This window comes from Podarcis bocagei (genome assembly GCF_964188305.1).
Source record: "Podarcis bocagei genome assembly, chromosome: 3".
NCBI classification, from domain to species: domain Eukaryota; kingdom Metazoa; phylum Chordata; class Lepidosauria; order Squamata; family Lacertidae; genus Podarcis; species Podarcis bocagei.
In genome coordinates, this window is record NC_138127.1 from 9,385,878 (window position 1) to 9,394,851 (window position 8,974).

The following is an 8,974-nucleotide window of genomic DNA, read 5'->3' on the forward strand; positions in this document are numbered from 1 at the left end:
TGGGGAGAGGGACTTAAAAAAATACTCTAAGAGACAAGGAGGTATGTATAGCTGTGGGTGCTTGAAATATAGGTTCTTTAAACATATGCAGCTGTTACAATAATTAATATGCCATGTTAGCCATTTTGCATTAGTCTTTACAGTGCTTTTTTTCTTTAAAAAAATGTTTAGGGGTACTCTCATTTTGACTCAAGAAAATCAGCATTTTATAGTTCAAATCGGGGAAAATAAATACAGTAAATGGACAAAAGTACAGATTCACAAAATGTTTGGGGGTATGCGTACCCCTGCGCCCCCCTCAGAAAAAAAAGCCCTGAGTCTTTATCATCTCACTAGCTTTATTTTTTTTTTAATGAGCAATTATGTTTACTTGAGTTCTAATCCCTTGTGAGATTTTCCTGATGTCTTTTTGATATATATTTGATTAGATTTGAAGGATTTCATTATTTGCCACAGAAATGATTGTGTTAGCTAGCAAATGAGGGATGTAAGGTTTGAAGGTCTTATTCAAAGCATACTAAGTGCCAGTACTGTGTACCCTTGAATACTTTGTAGTCTCGTGCAAACAGCACTTCAGATCAGAGTACTCATGTGTGTTCAAGTGTGTTCCTTCTTGCTCAAAAGAGAACAGGGAATGCTTTTAATTACTCCAACATCTCCTAGGTCTGATGATCTTCTGGTATGTCTGTCACGCTCCCTCTCCCTGACATATTTCTTTGAGATATACAGTTGGCATCTGTTAAGCCTCAACTGTCTATAAAGATTATCTAACTGGAGGAGAGAAATAACATGGTTTGAATGACATACCTGGTGCCTAATGAGTAGAAGACTACCACTGGTTGGGAATCCTTCTGCCTGCCGTGCAGTTTAAGTCACCAAAATTCTCCATCCATCTGACCTGACTTGGAAGCAACCTTTCTGCCATCTATTCTTCTTATTTCAACAAATTGCTAAAATGCCCATCATTAGGCTGTGGAGAATGCCCATGGACAGAGAAACATCTCACACCCAATGGAGTCCCTGGTAATCATAGCCTGGGCCACCTAGCGCCAAGTGAAGAAGACGTTGCCCTCCACCACAGTGGCTTAGTTCTCACTAAAGCAGTCAAACTGAGGAATGTGGACTGTGCCATATCGGATGAGAAGGAGGGGGAGCTCAAATGATGGCATGGTCCATGCAGTATATTATCATTTGATGAAGAAAGGCTGTGGCCAAGCCTTCTTCATGATGTTTCTCTACATGCTTTATGGTGAAGCATTCCATCATGCATACCATCCAACATGTCGCAGCTCAAAACCAGGACACATGTCTTCCGGGCCACACTCTCAGCAGAGAACATTGTTTTGAACTAGGTACCTATTGTATGGAAGTTTACAACAGGACAATGAAAATGGATTCTATGTGCTCTAATGGTAGCCAGGAGACTCATATTGATGAACTGGAAGAATAAATATAGGATTCCCCTTTAATAAATGGATCGACAATATGATAACACTCGCAACTTATGAATTGAAATGGATCGAGTACAAAATATAGCAGGCTATTTACATTTACAGTGGTACCTCGGGTTAAGTACTTAATTCGTTCCAGAGGTCCGTTCTTAACCTGAAACTGTTCTTAACCTGAAGCACCACTTTAGCTAATGGGGCCTCCTGCTGCTGCTGCGCCGCCAGAGCACGATTTCTGTTCTCATCCTGAAGCAAAGTTCTTAACCTGAAGCACTATTTCTGGGTCAGCGAAGTCTGTAACCTGAAGCGTATGTAACCTGAAGCGTATGTAACCCGAGGTACCGCTGTACATATGAAATAGGATAATAATACCAAACTTATAAAAGAATGTGTGGGTTAGGTTACCGTATTTTTCCATGTATAACATGCCCCCGAGTATAAGATGCCCCCTATTTTGGGGAACTCCAAATTAAGAAAGTGGGGGGGAGATTGCCCAGAGTTGCTGAACTTTCTTGGGGGGGGGGTGGCACAGAGACATTGAGCTTTATTTAAGGAGGATTGCCGAAAATCGCTCACCTGCCTGATCTAGGCTGCCACTTGCATGTGCCGCAAAGGCCACCTATCATCTGTCCCCTCGCCAGCAGAAGACGCCAAAAGCCCACCCAATTGATGCAGCAACAGCCTATCAACACCAGCCCTTGCCTCAGCCACCAATAACATGCCCAATAGCCACTGACAATCTCCAGCTTGTGAAAGCAACCAATCACACCCTAGGCCAAGGGTTGGCAACCTAAGGCCCATGGGCCAGTAGCGGCCCGCGAGGCTCGTCTAACCAGCCCATGGCAACCCCTGCCACCCCCCACTCTTACCAGTGTGGCACAGAAGTGCGCCGGAAATAGTTTGTGCGCACACATGCGGGATGGAGAAGTGCCCGTGTGCATGCGTGCACGCTATTTCTTGTGCAAATCCAAGTCGGAGGAGCACTGGAAATAGTGTGTGCACACATGCACGAGCACTCCTTTGACCCAGAAGAGTGCATGTGCACACACGCTCCGACGGACGGAGCATGGACCGGCCCATTGACCGGTAAGCTTGCCGACCCCTGCCCTAGGCACTATCCATGTATAAGACGACCCCCAATTTTTAACATAATTTTTAAATTTAAAAAATCTCATCTTATACACAGAAAAGTATGGTATTATTATGATTATTATTATACAGTTTATGTGGGATTAGTGCATACTCAAATCACAGGGTTTCCTGGAGTGGCAAAATGTTTCCAAAATTTTATTTTTTATGGGTGACTACAGGCAGCAGAGGGACGCGGGTGGAGCTGTGGGTTAAACCACAGAACCTAGGACTTGCTGATCAGAAGGTTGGCAGTTCAAATCCCTGCGACGGGATGAGCTCCCATTGCTCGGTCCCAGCTCCTGCCAACCTAGCCATTCAAAAGCACGTCAAAGTGCAAGTAGATAAATAGGTACCGCTCCGGCGGGAAGGTAAATGGTGTTTCCATGTGCTTCTCTGGTTCGCCAGAAGCAGCTTAGTCATGCTGGCCACATGAACCGGAAGCTGTCTGTGGACAAACGCTGGCTCCTTCGGCCAATAAAGCAAGATGAACGCTGCAACCCCAGAGTCGGTCACGACTGGACCTAACGGTCAGGGGTCCCTTTACCCTTTACAGACAGCAGAAGCAGGCAGGAAGGAGAAGAGCATATTGTATTCTGCGGCTGGTTCTTGTACGAATATACTACTTTATTTATATATAGGAGTATTAATAAACCGACAACTCATTAAAAAACATCATGGCAGAGCACAATAAAACCATCATAAAATTATAAAATGCAGAAAATATGACAAGCCCTGAAAGAAATTAACTGCCTAGAAATTCTTGGTGAAACAAAACAGTTTTCGGCAGGCGTGAGCTGAAAACCTTCCTCTTTCTCCAGGCCCTGGGAGATGCTGTCACATGGAGTCTACACTGGGGGTGGGGTGGAGAGACATGGAGTGATCTGCATAATGTTTTGCATAATGCTGCTGTTTTTAATTCTCACTGATTTTATGTTATGGTGTGGTTTTTATTGTGGTGGCTCACCCTGGGGTTGTTTGACAACAAAGCACAGAATGTAAAATATGTAAATCAATTAAATACACGCATCACATAGGTTGCCTGTTCCTCGTTAGGATGCTTACCATGTCAGCACCGCTCCTTCACGGCCGCTCCTTCCATCAGTATGGATTTCACATTTATTCCTCGTGGAGGTAAGTCCAGAAGGAATTCTCATTGGTATCCACATCAGCAACCAGATGTGAAGGAGCACAAAAGTACTCTCAAATATGGACATGCAAGTACGTCCCTCAGAAACGTCAACTGCCCTCCCTTCACAGAACATGATGGGAAAACACTGCTAAATAATAAAGTAAGGGCTGAAATGGGTGATACAATTACTCAGATTCATCCCTCTTAACTCAGGAACAGCCAATGAAGCTGAATGTTGGAAGATTCAGGCAGACAAAGTACTTATTCACACAGAACATAGTTAAACTATTTTTTATTATTATTATTATTATTATTGTTATTATTATTATTATTATTATTATTATTATTATTATTATTATTATTATTTCCCTAACCACTCTGGGCAGCTCCCAACAGAATATTAAAAACACGATAATACATCAAACATTAAAAACTTCCATGAACAAGGCTGCCTTCAGGTGTCTTCTAAAAGTCAGATAGTTGTTTATTTCCTTGACATCTGATGAGAGGGCATTCCATAGGGTGGGCGCCACTACCAAGAAGGCCCTCTGCCTGGTTCCCTCTAACCTAATTTCTCACAGTGAGGGAACCATCAGAAGGCCCCTCAGAGCTGGACCTCAGTGTCCAGGCTGAACAATGGGGGTGGAGACGCTCCTTCTGGTACACTGGGTCGAGGCAGTTTATTGCTTTAAAGGTCAGCACCAACATTTTGAATTGTGCTCAGAAACGTACTGGGAGCCAGTGTAGGTCTTTCAGGAATTCCTCCCACAAGAAGTGATGGCAGACATCAGCCAGGAGAACTTTGAAAGAGGATTAGACAGATTCATGGACAATTAGGTTCTCCATGGCTATTGGGCATGGTGGCTGTGTTTGACCTCCACTGCCAGTGACTGGGAATCGCAACTGGAGCAAATGCTGTTTTGCTCAAGCTTTATTTTCAGGATACAGTGAGACCAGAATATTGGACTAGATGGGCCATTTGTCTGACCTAGCAGGCTCTTTTTATGTTCTTATACATAGCATAGAGAAACACCATGCCTTGTAGACCCGCCTTTGTCATCACACATGTCTATACTTGCCCATGATGTTCTTAAAAGGGTACTATGAAAATAAAACCCAACATTTCTTGGCCAAAATTTTGTGACTGCTTCCCAAATGTAGTCTGGGATATTAGCTAGCTCTGGTTTTCCCAGTAGTGATATATGGAAGTGAGAGCTGGACCATAAAGAAGGCTGATCGCCGAAGAATTGATGCTTTTGAATTATGGTGCTGGAGGAGACTCTTGAGAGTCCCATGGACTGCAAGAAGATCAAACCTCTCCATTCTTAAGGAAATCAGCCCTGAGTGCTCTCTGGAAGGACAGATCATGAAGCTGAGGCTCCAATACTTCGGCCACCTCATGAAGAAGACTCCCTGGAAAAGACCCTGATGTTGGGAAAGATGGAGGGCACAAGGAGAAGGGGACAACAGAGGACAAGATGGTTGGACAGTGTTCTCGAAGCTACCAGCATGAGTTTGACTAAACTGCGGGAAGCAGTGGAAGACAGGAGTGCCTGGCATGCTCTGGTCCATGGGGTCACGAAGAGTCGGACATGACTAAACAACTAAACAACAACAACAACACACGTTTGTGCTTGTGTCTTATCTAAATGTTATGCCCATGTACAGACATTCTGTGAAGTCAGAGGTGAAACAGTAAGGTGCACTCTCATTCCCCACCATGCATAGGGATTCAAGAGATGTAAAGGCATCACCCGATCCAGTCTGGAGAGTTGGAGGACCAAAAAAGGCTTCCTTCCAGTTTAATAAATGTCTTGAAGCCTTGATCACAGAGAATGTAAAGCCCTGAACGCTTGGGGCAGCTGTTACCCCACCCTATGCTGACTAGCCGATCTGGTTACATTCAATGGCAGTTTTCCACAAGTGCCACACATACTACAGCAGCATTGCTGAGCCCAGTGAGAGATCTTCAGAAATCTGCAGCTACTGCAAAGAAAACAGAACAAAATCCTCAGCATCCTATAGCATCCCCCTTGCAACCAGAACGTTGAGGACCACTTGTCTTGTGTCATCATGATATGATGCTGAATTTACGAGCCCTCTCTGCTCAGTCAATGCAGAAGCCGACAAGCAGGTGATACACTATTTGAAACTGATATTTGATTGAAACAAGGTGATATTTGGGATTCCTTTTTAAGATTTGTATCCCGCTTATCAATCAAAAGAGGACCATTTAGGTAAGTGAGCCTAAGCATTATTGGGGAGATCTGGAGAAGACCAAGATGCCATTTTCAGGAACGTGGATTTCAGCACTTAGTGGAACTTGCAGAACAATCCTTGCTTCCCTTTGGGATGGGAGATCTGTTAACAGAACCATCTCCAGATCTATTGCCCTGCAGAGACATGGGCTATAGGTGGGAGAGAGGGTTTCTTCTCCTTTTCTTCTCTCCCACTGGCTACAATGTCAATTCAGTGGGCATGTCAAGAAAACATAGGGGCTGTGGACATGGCATGTTCACACACACCCTGTATTCACCTCACTGTGCTGGTGGACTGTCTTTGCTGGTAGAAGTTTCTGCTGGCTTGTCTTCCCAAAGACATATCTGTCTCTGCCAGTAGAACAGCACTCATGCCACTTCCAAGACCATTCTTTTGCCCCCCAGCCCATGAAGGAAGAGCTAGCTTTCTTACTGCCAAGTAAGTATGTACAGTGGTACCTCGGGTTACAGACGCTTCAGGTGACAGACTCTGCTAACCCAGAAATAGTACCTCGGGTTAAGAACTTTGCTTCAGGATCAGAACAAAAATCACATGGCGGAGGCACAGCAGGCCCCTTTAGCTAAAGCGGTACCTCAGGTTAAGAACAGTTTCAGGTTAAGAACGGACTTCCAGAATGAATTAAGTTCTTAACCCAAGGTACCACTGTATATCAGAAATTGTATCCAGGAGGACATAGCCCAACCCACTGTAGAAGAATGGCTGGTAAAACTGTTGGACTTGGCTGAGACGGCAATGTTAACAAGTTGCATTAGAGAAAAATCATTACTGATGTCTGTTAAAGATTGGAAATTTCTTGTGGACTTTTTGCGTGAAAGAGAAAATGAACTTGTAATAGTGAAAATGAACTTGGAGTGGTTGAATCTTAAGGAATGTAAATCATATGTAGCTGCAGGACAGAGAGCCAGAAGTCCTTTTGTTTTGTTTTTCTTCTTCTTTAGTTTTTGTCTTTCTCTCCCTTTTCTCTTGCTTTCTCTTCCTTTAGGTTTCTCCTTTGCTTGTCTTTTCTTCCTTCTGACATTGTTCCCTTTTAGACTAAGTAGCTGTTTTATCTCAGTATGTTATAAAAATATACTTTGTAATGGGCATGTATTTTTGTATATCTTTGAGTAAGTATCAATAAATGATTTGTTAACAAAAAGAAATAAATTGTATCCAGAGACTGGGTGTAGCCTCCCAACCAACACAAATGCAAAGACAGTCCTCTCCACTCATCAAATCTTTGATCTGGTGATTGAGGATGGAGCAGGGACAATCATATTCCCATCAGGGTCCTATGGTCCACTCAACCGAGGGCTATGTCTACTTTCTCCTTTTCCACCACTACCACCAAAATCAGTTGGGTCTCTGAAGAACTGAAAAACTTGCTGGGGCCAGGACTGGCCTCCAAACTAAGGGTTAGCCACCCCTTCTCTAGCCCAGTCCAAAAACTGAGGGTGTGCCACCCATTAAGGAAGTAAGAAGGCATCGATTTCCGTTCTGACTCATGTTTGTCACATGCAGAATTGTTTCTATTCTGCTGCAGTTCAGCTTCCGACAAAAACTGTATTAGTCCTCTTGCTGTCCATTGTGATGGAGTTTTACATAAATGATTACACAATTTAGTACATTATTAGTATGTTATTTAAAGGTAAAGGGACCCCTGACCATTAGGTCCAGTCGTGGCCGACTCTGGGGTTGCGGCGCTCATCTCGCTTCATTGGCCGAGGGAGCTGGCATACAGCTTCCGGGTCATGTGGCCACTTCTGGTGAACCAGAGCCACGCACAGAAACACCATTTACCTTCCCACCGGAGCGGTACCTATTTATCTCCTTGCACTTTGACGTGCTTTCGAACTGCTAGGTTGGCAGGAGCTGGGACCAAACAACGGGAGCTCACCCCGTCACAGTGATTCGAACCGCCAACCTTCTGATCAGCAAGTCCTAGGCTCTGTGGTTTAACCCACAGCGCCACCCACATCCCCAGTATGCTATTTAGTAGTACATTATTAGTGCTTATTTATTGAAAGGCCAATCATATCAATGTAAAGGAGACACAACTTGCAAATTTCCCCAATTTGCAATTTCCCCAGTGGGGAGTCATCCATTACATATTGTTTGCAGAATGAAAACAACAGCCGCAAATAGTGACTGTATTCCAGACACGGAGTGAATAAATGGACATTGCTGATTTCTGCTCCCATTTCCATCAGAATTCCATGGCATCTCTACCACCCACAGCCAGCCCTTTAAACAAATAATTAATTAATTACTTAATTAAGCTGGAGCCCCATCCATCTAACTTTCAACACAAATGTCACAGACTCCCAGAGTAACTATAAACATACAGCTGGGCTAGAAGAATGTGAAATGAGCAGCATTCTAAGAACTTAATTGAAATTTCAGGTTCATTTAGGTTATGTCTGATTGGAAGCACTTCTTATCAGGCAAACGTTCAATTATGTCATCAAAGATATTCATTATAAAGCTTTTAAAGACCTCATTGGCATTGCCAATCTGCCCCTGCACTTCAGTGAAATCAATATTAAATTGCATGGAGGAGACGCCAGGAAAATATCTGTCTCCTGAACTCAGTCAGTCCACTTGGCCATTGTTATGAATCTCTGAATCAATTAATAAATCTGATATAAGTGTTTAAAAGTATAATGCACATCAATCTAGGGGTTTTTTGTTTTTCTTATTTTTAAAACAAGGATTCTTCAGCAATGAATATATTCCATGAAAGGAGAGTGATTGTTGTTGGGAGACAGTAAGAAGAAGGAAAGCTTGCCCCGCAATCACTTAAAATATCATTTCTCCAAATGACCTAATTATTATGGTCCCAGTGAAGTGTCAGTAGCAGAAAAAGTTATTTAAAGTTATTTCAGCTCTTGGTTCCTCCTGATGACCTGTTTAATTATCCCAATTTGCTTGCACAAAACTTATGCAAAAGTGAGACTGTGCCTGGTCTTTACTGAGTGTTTGTTCAGATTTGTTTGTGGGGCAGTTA